This window comes from Xiphophorus couchianus, chromosome 13 (genome assembly GCF_001444195.1).
Source record: "Xiphophorus couchianus chromosome 13, X_couchianus-1.0, whole genome shotgun sequence".
Taxonomy (NCBI): domain Eukaryota; kingdom Metazoa; phylum Chordata; class Actinopteri; order Cyprinodontiformes; family Poeciliidae; genus Xiphophorus; species Xiphophorus couchianus.
This window is the reverse complement of record NC_040240.1, coordinates 2,980,820-2,992,902: the sequence shown is the minus strand read 5'-3', so window position 1 is coordinate 2,992,902 and position 12,083 is coordinate 2,980,820. Positions and strand designations below refer to the sequence as shown.

The 12,083-nt window shown below is 38.4% G+C and overlaps 1 protein-coding gene across 8 annotated transcripts in view; it reads right to left on the bottom strand.

Moving 5' to 3' along the window:
• The window catches only part of esr2b (estrogen receptor 2b), a 76,164-nt gene extending 75,867 nt beyond the window's left edge, over nt 1-297 (bottom strand). For all 8 annotated transcript variants that reach the window (XR_003597782.1, XM_028035535.1, XM_028035534.1 and 5 more), the window contains exon 1: nt 69-297. The gene's annotated coding sequence lies outside the window, so the exon portion shown is untranslated. The remainder of the gene's footprint in view (nt 1-68) is intronic.
• Nucleotides 298-12,083: the final 11,786 nt, after the last annotated feature.

The window sequence follows — 12,083 nt, the reverse complement described above, 5'->3', positions numbered from 1 at the left end:
AGGAGCACCTGTCGGAGTGAACTCCGCTCTCTGAGCCTGACATGACGGGAAGGCATGGAGTCACTAACCTGTCACTCAGTTGATGCGCTGCTCACACCAAACCAACTGCCTCTGCTTCCTCTGGACTTGCAGACGGTCTTTCTGCGCCTTCAAAGCTGCAGCACCAATGAGCCCAAAAAGACGGAAACACGGGACTGAAGTACAACGAAAGTTTCAGACAACCGCAGCGCCTCTTCCTAAGATTTTTGTCCTCTGAGAACTTCATGCCTGCCGGTATGTTTTCGGCCACCTCCCTTCTCCCCCTCCCATCTGCCGAATCCAGCAATCAAAGAGCAAACATGAAGCTTTGGCCCATTTCGAAACGTCAGCGGCCACGCCCCCTCTTTTGCACAGAGGAGGGAGCCTCAGCAGCATCCCCCGCACTGCTGCTGGTCTTGCCTCACCTGCAGCTACAAGACCATGTGCTGGATAATAATGCTAGTGTAGAGAGAGAAAGAAAGAAGGAACATGATTTGGACGTGTCTGAAGTGCACCAGCTCTGACATCCATTAAACCGTTTAAGACTGTTTAAGACATGTTGTTTAAGATTTCCATCTTAAACAATATGGAAGTCAGTGAAATGGCCGTTTAGCTTCAACCTCAACTTGACAACTTGACATTTTCATTGGGATGCTATGTGATAGGCCAATTCAGAGTAGTTTGTAATTGTGACATGTAATTAAATTTAGTTTGATATGCTTTTCAAACAAAAATGTGTGGCATGGGTATTTGTTCAACCTCCTTAAGTCTGATACCCCTAAATAAAATCCAGATGGGGAGTCCAGAAACCACATAAGAGCTGTTAAGGCAAAAACACTGAGAAGAGCAGCAAGAGGGACCAGAACATCTGCAGGCCATGACATGAGAAAGCAGGAAATCCTTCGCAGAAAGGAGGCGCTGGTGGCCAAACCTCCAGAGACAAGAAGGGTTAGGCTGATGCTGGGAAAGACAGCAGAGGAGAGCTTGCTGCTGATGATAAAGGCTGTCCTTTAAAGGATGAAGGTGCTGTAGGTGATAAAGAGACTAGAAAGTTACAGAAGTTGCATGCTACAGTACTTGGTCTGAGGTGCCATCAAGTATGTGCCTGGGTCAAGAGTGATTTTATAGAGCAATGAATGCAGTAAGCAAGCAAAGCAAACACATTAAGAATGAACACCTTCTCTTGGAATCACACCCAGAATTTATTAACAAAATACTGAAACTTTACAGTAAAAATTGTTACAGTTTTTCTCAGTCGCTTTGATGCATTTCTCAAAACAGAACTAAAATTCTCAAAAATCTTCAAATCAATTTGTCAGTTGTGCACATAGAAAAAGCAGTTTCCAGATCCTTGGGCCAAGTTGCAATTGATTTTCTACATCATGCTAGAAATTTGTACAATTAATTCTCTGCTTTTTCCTACATTTTCAATCGCTTTTGTCATGTTGGTCAAAATGTATTACCGTATATGGGTTTCTGTGGAACAGTCTCGACCTCCCTCCACAACATTTAATTTCATTGTATAGGTTTATAGCTATATAATTCCATTAGAAGTTTTTTTCTAAGTTTGTCCTGAATTGGTAATTTGCTAATTGTTTTCAATTTAGGAAAATATGTGGAGCATTATATCAACCAATGATTTACTCATTTTCTGGAATAGAATGAAGGTCCTAGTGTGACCAGTTGACTTCTGAGTTTGTCTGAGTTTGTTTGTTAGGTGATCAGACAAACCACAAGACAACAGCTCTGAATTCAGAGGCGGTCTTCATTTATTCAACCTGACAACCTTGAGATAATAGTATCAGCACATAGCATTTGTCAGAGATCTCCAAGCCTGATCTATACAAAATAATAGTCTATGTTAGCTTACATTGCACATTGTGGTCATAACTACACCAAGTGTTTAGCACCAGCCAACGTAATAACGACTCAAGTGAAACTATTCACTATCTATCAGACCTATCATTAATGCAGAAAGCAAAAATAAACATTTGAACAGTATAAATAAAAGGATTATGGTAGATTATAAAACATGCCTCTTCCAAGTGGAACAAATAACAAAAAGGAAGAGAAGATTAACTTGGTATTTATAACGGTCCTGAAGAACCTGTACAAAAGATGAAGAACATGAGGCGGAGCTGGATGATCAAACCCTCAATAATAGATACAGTGGAGCACAGGAACTGTCAGATATGAACAGATCAATGCATTAAAGAAACACATTTTGTGTAATTATACAACTATTAATATAGACACAGTTACACATCTCATAAACCATGAGCTGACAAGTGTTTAAACCTGGAAAACAACACATTCATACATTTCTGACAATAGAAGGACACAAGAATGGAGTCAACAGACAGAGAAGAAAGGGAAGAGTAGTGAGGCCTCTTTCTCTGTTAGGAGCAGTGATGGCATAGTTACTTTGAAAAAGTAACTTTAATCGGATTACTGATTACTCCTTGAAAAGGTAAACTCAGTTAGATTACTGACTACTTGATTTGGAAAGTAACTAAGTTGCATTAAAAGTAATTTTTTTTAGTTACTTTCAGCAGCTGCTAACAATAATGCTGTGAAAATTACATTGATCTTTGACAATACTTAATTGTAAACTATTTTATAATGGTAACATCAACAATGTATCTCAATTTATAAGGTTGAACTGAAGAAGAGATTTTTTAATGGTTACAGTACAAAAAAAACCCGTTAGTAATTTGTGTATGTTTTTGTGTGGTCCACTGTTGTCTGGAAAACTCTAAGAAGGATTTTAACCCCCCCAGCCTCCAGGTTGTGCGTTACGGCCCTGCGTTTGGTGTCAGAGCGCAGCGCTCCTCCTGCGGCTCCACAATTCAGATGGCTGCTGCACAGATTTGTGACACTTATCTTAATATTAATAATTATAATGGCGTTTAGTTGCACAACTTTACGGACTCGTTCATTCGTGGCTGTTTTCACGTTTATTGCTCTGTTCATATTAGTCTTGATGTTTCCAATGTTCTGGATAGCTCGACGTAATTGACAGGTAATATATTAACTTGACATTAACAAAGACGCAGCGGGACGGATCATCCGGGAAATGATAGATAGGGAGAGCCTGACTAAAACTAACTGGAGGTCAGTCACATTCTGGGGTTTAAGTCTGCTTATTTCCAAGCCCAAATGAGCAACTTCACGTTCAAAAACGAGCCCAAAAAGCGCAACCCGCGACTCATTAAATTTGCTAGCGACTTAAAAAAACAAAAACGTCCACAGCCGCTTATAATAATCGGACTTGGCGACAGAAACTCAAAGTAGTTCCTGGTTTTCTACCAACAAAATGCGCGTCTCCCTCTTCCCTCCATTGTTTACATTTCTGTCGCTGCTGAGACTGTCGCATAAAAACGGCGGTCACTCGACAAGACGCGTAGAGGAAATAAAATGAAATTCCAAAAGAAACTAGAAAATTTCGGAAGAAATTTAGCCGGGGCCTGCCAAGGCGCGCCCGTCGGTTTGGGCCCGGCGTTGTCACGCCACAAATTGGCATCGATGCTAAAGAACGCCGCAACGTAATCAATGGCATGCGGAGAACCACAAGAACGTTAAGTAAGGCGGACGTGCACCATTCAGTATGATTTAAAATATTGTCAAAGCTTTTATTTTGGAAGTTTTGTTAAACTTCATTTCAAAGGGCCAAACTAATCCCATGTGTAATAGTCATTGGGTTAAAATAGTTATATAATGCTCAAAACACAAGTAGTTGATGTAAAAATATTAAAGGCTTTTATTTTGAAATGTTTGTTAAGCTTCATTTCAAAGCGCCAAACTAATCCCATGTTTATCAGTGCTTTTGATGAAAAAGTCACATAATGCCCAAAAGAGCAAATACCTGACGTAAAATTGTCAAGGCTTTTAATTTGAAATTTTCAGTATGCTTCATTTCAAAGGGCCAAACTAATACCATGTGTAACAGTGCTTTGGATGAAAAAGTCAAATAAAGCCAAAAAGAGCAATTACGTCATGTAAAAATATTCAGGGCTTTTATTTTGAAATTTTCAATATGCTTAATCTTAAAGTTCCAAACTAATCCCATGTGTAACAGTTACTGAGTTAAATCAGTTATATACAGCCCATAGTAGCAATTAGTTCTAAAGGCCAGTTCAGTCCTGATGTTTCAACTGAGGGTTCCACTATAGTTAGAACTACAGTGATGCGTATTTGTAGTCCTAACCACCAGCCAATAGCCTCTTGAGTTCCGTTGCTATGGTAAATAATGGTCTCAGCAGGGTGTGAGCTGTGAGTCATACATGCTGCGGACACAATTGTGTGTTTGAGCCAACACGTTTTACTGAAAAAAAGCATTGGAAACAAATCCTTCCTGTTCGGGAACCGTAATACATATTCGAAAAGCGTTTGAAGCGTATCAGAGGTCAATGTGTCTTCTGCGATAGTCCTGAGATTCATATCTCTACCTCACTCAGAGCATTTACAGCGATGAGAGAAATAAATGTTGTGCCCAGATCTGAAATTCTAGTCAAATACATGGGAGAAAGCCTGAGACAGCCTCAGAAAATCCTGTCGCATGACTTTGCTCTGAAGCACCGTGACAGAAAACCGTACGATCTAGATAAATTTCGAAAACATTTTACCGGAGCAGACATGCGTATCAATGTCAGGACCGATTTTGATACCAATCGTGCGATATTTGTGGGCGTGATGGCGATTTCAAAATTATTTTGGGCTGAAAAAGGTCTCTTGATTTCTCACTCTAATCAGCGAGAGATGCACTCTAATTTTAGGAAAAATGAGAAACTTTGGGTCGCTTAGAGGCAAATTGTGGACAAACCGTAACTGGTATCGACGAGCCGTCTTCACTTTCGAAGAGATCAGAGACGTATCTACAAAATGAAATTTGAATGGCATTTCTACGTGAATTCGTGACGACACAGAAAATCCTCAAAAATAGGGTATTTCTAGGATTTTTCCTATTGACTTATAATGGGGTTTTTTTCGTAGTTTTTTGCGAATTATGTCGCCACGTTAACCCCAAATCCCACCAAAAGTAATAGCTCCAATGGCGTGAATTTTCTGCACGTTTTGATACCTCATTTGTAGGTGTGCACCCAGCGGTATGAGCCGCATTAACGGTTACGGAAGAAAAATAAAGAATTATTATAAAGAGACACTTTGTTGGGTGTAGAGTAATAGGTTCCTGCCATTGCTTTGCATGGCAGGCCCCAAATAGTAACGCAGAGTAACGCAAAATGATTTTGATAAGTAACTGTAGTCTGACTACTGGATATCAAATAGCAACGCGTTAGATTACTCGTTACTGAAAAAAGTGGTCCGACGTCAGTAACGCGTTACTAAGTAGGCTATAGGGCGTTACTGACATCACTGGTTAAGAGGCAAAACAAAGGAAGGTGCAGAAGAGACTGGGGACATAATGCCAGTTTCCAACACTCCATAATCGTCAGGTAATGATTTGTGATCCACAACAGGATTCTGATGGAGTACCTCTCACCTTGCTCTTCATTCTTTAACCCCACTGAAGATATTTTTTCAACATACAAATGGAAAGTATAGAAAGACTGCACTGTAACTCCTACAAACCTAATGTTAGTTTTCAATAAGGAGATGGTTTTATGTTCCTATTTCTACTTTTTTGCTTGTACAGTCTTTTCCTTTTAGCATCACAATGGCACAGTCTGTCAAAAATTTACAGTAAAATCATAAATGTGAATTTTGTCCAGTCCCTTGCCATTGATCTTCCACAATTACAATATGCAATACTTGTCATCAAAACTTTAGCCATAGTTTACAGCAGGATATCCCTCCAGAGTAAACCGCTACAGTATATTGACAACATGACTAATCAATTTGACTGTCTTATCTGAACACAATGAACACAATGAATCAGGAACTTGTCATTCTGGGACACTGATGTGTTCATTGATACACATATTTATTTTTGAGATATGAACTACTGATTTTGAGAAAGAAACTGAATTATGCAAATAATTCATTGTGTTTTGCTGTTTGAGAAATGTACTTACTGTTTTGCAAACGTCAAAAATTATTTGAGAAATGCACCAAAGCCATTGAGAAAAAACTGTAATATCCATTTACCAACCTATGCAGCTTCTTTTCGTCACCTCTTGGAGTACCATATAGTGGACTTTGTTCTGTGAAAATCACAATCATTACAAAGTTTAAAATAAATTGCACTGGTACCATATATATGGTAAATATATGTACACCATATAGGTTAATTTAGCATTAACCTGAATCCTACATATTGCAAAAAAGAAAAGTAATAGGAAATGAGTTCCAGCTTGTGACCTGGATAACTATGAACCTATACTGACACGGGAGCTTTTTGATGATGTCAATGTAGATTTGATAATATATTCCACCTTAATCTTTCCAGACACACCTGAAATATTTAAGGTCACTCTGTCTCATTTCAACTGGCTTTTCCTAAACTCATTTTATGGATTTTTCTCCTTTTTGTGTATGCAACAATTTTGCTTCTGATCCCCACTCAACATGCAGCTGAGGGGTTTAGTGAATAGATTTTATGCCTGAAATCAGTTTTAAATAGCTTTGAAAGGGCCAAAAGGGTAACTCAGTGTCATTTGGTTCTTTTGTTAAAAGTTTGGTCACTAACACAACTTTTTGTCTCAACTCTTTTACTCTGGAAAGTCAAATCAATTTATCTTCTTTTTCTGAAAACAAATTGTGTCAAAAGCTTAATAATAGAGCCTTTACTTTTAGCCTTGTTCAGAAATTATGAAGTTGTTGTTATCGTGACTACTGTGATAACAAATTAAAGACAGACCTATATTACTCTAAATGTATGTATTTCTTGACAAATAAGACAAAACTGACAAAAAATTAAAGAACTATTTAGATTTTCAGCTCTTGCAGTCTTTTTTGGGATTTTATGTGACAGACCAACTCAAAGTAAGGTTACATCATCAGGCAGAGCAGGGTGGTCATGAAACAGCATTCAATTCAGTCATGGTGCAGTTTTATGAAAATATAAATGGTACATTTTCATAATGTAAAATACAGGCCATAAGCACATAAATGGTAACGGTCATTTTGACCACTCAAAGTGCTTTACCCTAGCATCCCAATCACCCATTCATACACTGATTTCTAGGTAATTTGTGGTTAAGTGCCTTGTCCAAGGACACATTGACATGTGGCAGGAGAAAGCTGGAATCAAACCTACAACCTTCCAATCACAAGATGACTGCTCTACCCACAGAGCCACAGTTGCCCCACACATAATGTGCATGACCCACAAAAACAACAAATCTAATCCACCACAGGAGGAAAGATGGAGGTTCCCAGGAGTAAGAATGGAGGTTCCCAGGTTCAGGCAGTGTGTCTGACATTTCCAAAGCAGGAGGAGGTGAAGCAACGTTTGTTTCATTGCTTCTCTTTGGGCAAAGTTTCGACTTGATTGAACTATTTAACTTTCCTGCAGTCTTAGAGTTATGCTCAGAAAGACAATGACAGATGTCAAAGTCGGTCAACTGATTGACCCGTCACACATCAGCTCTTTAGTTCGACAGCAGTCGAACTAAAGAGCTGAATTCTGGGTTCTGGTGGGGCACAGGAGGATTCACTTGACCTCTCTAAGAACTACCGGCGCATTTATATTGTGCTTATTTCATTTTAGCTAACTTCACTACATAGTCACATTTAGCTTACAGAACGAGCGCCAAGCTGCCAAATAAACAAATAAACAAATAAAAATAAATAAGTAAACTGACCAATAACATTTAGGCTCAGGATGTACATGTTCCCACTCCCATAGAGTCACACAGATGTGGCTACATTTAAGATGTTTTGACACAAAAGGCCTTTTTTTGCTCTCCACAATTTTGATTATAGTAAAGAAGGTTAGATAATAAAAAATCCAATCCCATTTTTCTTTTTTTTTTATACTTAAAGGAAAATCTTAAGGTACGCAGTGTGTACAGCCGTACAGCTGCAGGCGCTACTGCAGAATGTGGCTGGTGTCCATAAGAGCAAGGATATTCTCCGGTGTTCTCCTCTCTGTCACTGTTGGCAGAGAGTCCAGCCTTGTGCCGACCACTGGGACGGCCCACCTGATTTGTTTCTCCAAGGAGAAATAGCGATAAAGTATAGCAGAGAGTTTTTTGGAGACAGACCAGGAACAATAAAGAGAATGCTACAACTGTTGGCTGAACACAGGGAGAAATGCATTGAAACGTGTGAGCCTAAACAATGGGAAGATTCAGCTGACTGAGCAGCCGTCACCTGGGTAGCTCACACTGGTATGTGGACATTGCTAATTCTTTAGTTGTTATGTGAAACAGGTATTTTGAAGGTGTTTAGCAAAGAAATCTTTTTGTGGTGTCTTTATGTCTTAAGACAATTATTATTTGAAATCACAATTCTTGAAATTGATGTTTATATAAACAAACACCCTGGTATCATACATTTTAGAACTGGCATTTACAGCAAAGAATAATTATTCCTAATAATAAAGCTGAAGCAATCGTAAACAAATTTATTGAATAACATGTCTCCTCCTTCGCTGCCGCATATTAGGCTCCAGCATATTAGCGCTCATGTTGTGTTTAAAGGCGGCTCGGAAAAACAGGTTACGACGTGTTAACAATGGATTAAACAGTTTTAACTGCTGAAAAAAGTGACAGAAGGCACAGATATGGGAAGTCCGGACGCCCCTACTGTATCAAATTGATATAGGAATAACAGAGAGTTGGCCACTTTACGGTAAAAACAACAAACAGTTTCCAGTCCAGGGGGGACACGGCTGAGTACCCGCCCATGCCGCTGGGCCTGATGGGGGGGCTCATGCCCCAACAATATGCTGCCCTGGGCGTTGTATGGTTGTCCATGTCCACCCACATATCGCCCATATCAGAAACCGCCACTGACTTGTAGTTCATGCTTATTCAAACTATACTGATATGTTTCCACAAAACTTGTCAACAAAACCTTTTGGTATTTTGAAGACTTCTTTAAGCACCCTGAGGTTTGTTTTGAGGGGGGACTTGCTGAACATCCTGACCATGTTGTCAGTTGCTTTGAATATCCTCAGATAAAGGTTGTCACAAGGTGTCCTAATCTTTTCATGGCCTCATATTAAAAATTTTCTTAAAGGAGGCCTTTTGTCAGTTATTGCCAGATATATTTTTTTAATTACTTTTATTCTAAATCTTGGATTTTGTTTCTTACTGATTTGTTATTTTTCACGATACTTGCCATCTTGGCTACTATCATGTGTTCTGAGGATTGTTCAGATACTTTAATGATGATGTATTCTACATGATCCTCAGTAAAATCCTTGCAAGGCACAGAAAGGAGAATGCTGCATATGAGGGAGAAAGAAAGCCTGGACAGTATCCAGCTCTGCTGGTGTCTGTGATTACTCATTCTGGCTTATTTGCTCTTTTAGAAATACGTATTACTTTTTCTGATTCGTTGATTCTTTGCCATCCTACTTCAATTATCTTTTGATATCTACTCAGTTTGCCAAATTAGTGACTGACTCTCCACAGTAGGATGTTACATGCTACAAAGCAGCACCAGTTCACCATTTCCATTTCCCCAAATCCTGGCTAGAAAGAATCAGTACTGTGTGTTCCCTCTCATGTCCTGTATCTCCTTTAGCCTTTGCTCCAATAGACACCAAGTCACAATGAAGACAAATATGTACTCCCCCTCTTATTGGGAAACGTGTTGAGTTGTGTGTATGTTGGAAAAAGGCCTATGAAAGTCTCCAGATAAAGATTCTGCTCTAATATTGAGTTGCTGTGTAGGTCCACAGGATTCATCCTTTGCCCAATGTTTTTTTCTTAATCATGTCCAAACTATTTTCACTGGACCTCTGTGGTTGGAACCTTTCAGTCAGCAATGATAGATGGGGAGAAGACGTTGGATTCCAGGTGCTTTCATTTGGCTGTTGCCTATTAGACATATAATAGACTGAATATTCAGCGGCATGTACTCTATGGAGACATGCAAGTTATTTCAGAGGAGACTGATGAATTATATCTGTGTAGCTCCCAAATGACACAAAACGAACACTGCCTGAATGTAACACCAAATGAACCCCATGAGTTGAGCTACAACTCAGAGTTATCCTCAAGCAGGATCTGCAGTTAATCATTTCAGTAGAAATTGACAATCTATTTAGATATACAGTAGTGATATAATTAATAGTTCCTGGCATTATAATGATGATGCCATCATTATAATGGTTCCTGAATATAATGATTATAACCAATATAATTAATGATTGAGTATGAGAATGAGTACTTAAGTTTATGTACTCATGATACCAAGTAATTGCTACTTATATAATACGCAATAAATTTTGAAAACAAATTTATTTTATTTATAACAGGGTGCCCCTTCTTCTTTTTAAGCCTATAGTCTCACTGACTGTTTTATAAAAAATCATAAATAGAGAAATACAGATTGTTTAGTTTAAAAATGCTTTATCAAATTACTTGTTAAAAGACTTTTTGGTAGAGTTCAAAGGTGGAAGATGGAGATTCCCAGGTTCAGGTGACATGTCTGAGATTTCCACTTGACCCGCCTTACAACTGCGGGAGGGTTAAAAGTCCACTTATTCGTTTTTAGCTAGGTTCACTGTATATGTAACTTACAGAAAGAGTGCCAAGCTGCCAAATAGACAAAACTAAACTTCCCAATAGCAGGGTGTAGGACGGACATGGCACAGACTCACACAGATATGGGCTACGGGCAGGATGTTTTGACAAAATACTTTTTTTTTAACTTAAAGGAATATTTCAAGATATGCACAGTGCTTACAGTTGTACAACTGCAGGTGCTACTTTGAACAGAGGAACAGGTTATTTCAGGCAGCTAAAATATTTGGTTCCCCCTCATAACTTTGGCAAATATTGAGCAAATACTTTCAAACTTACAGGATTTATTGTTGATGAAGAGGAGAATAAGCATGATAAAAGACTTGCTGGTAATTTAATTAACTCCCACGGGGGGCGGGAACAGATTATTTCAGGTGGCTGAAATATTTGGTTCCCCCATCATAACTTTGGCATATAATCAGCAAATGTTACCATGTTTACAGGATTTATTGTTGATGAGAAAAATAAACACAGTTAAGAGTTTGTAAAAAAAATAATTAGCACCCATATTATAGAGGGGGAACAGATTATTTCAGGTGGGTGAAATATTTTGTAGCCCCCCTCTCCCCCCAAGTAATTTTGGAATATAGTCAGCAAATGTTACCAAATCTCATCATGGATTTTTCATGGATTTATTATTCATGATGAGAGGAATAAACACAGTTAAAGACTTGCTGGTAAATTAATTTGCTCCCATGTTAGATTAAGGCAGCTAAAATATTTTGTTCCCCCTCATATCTTTGGCAAATAAAGAGCAAATGTTTTCAAAATCTCAATGATTATGTGTGATAGTATGACTGAGCCACCAAAAATTAACTATTGAGTAATCTGTCATATTTTACAGTAGAACTGTATTTTCCAGAAAGCCACACTCTCATTTTTAAGGAAGTATTAATTTTTTGTGCCCTGCTATCAATCAGCTTCCATCTTCATATATCAGCAAGGAAAAATTATAAATACACACAATGTGTTGTAACCCTGTGTTTGGTGACTGACATTTAATTGTCAGGCTTCAGTGAAAAAAGTCGGGAAAAGACAGATTCTCTTGGCAATTTAAAAAACAACACAAAACAGTATAAGAACTCCACACAAAACCTTGTATATTTATTTATTTCACAATTTTGTTAGCTGCCGATTAAACTTAAAGTTATAACCTTGGCATGATTATATGAGTTGTTTTACCAAAAAATCAATCAGAAGCTGCGTGAAAATGATTGGATCTGCCTCTCTGGTTGCCCCTGACACAGGAGAAACAGATTTTCACAGGGGAACAGAACTTCGCACAAGACCAGCATGAAAAAAAAAAAAAAAAAAGCATAGTTTAGAAAAACACACCTTACTATAAACCGCAGTGTTCGAAGTGTGAAGTAGTAGCAGTTTATAATCCAAAATTTAAGGTAATTATGA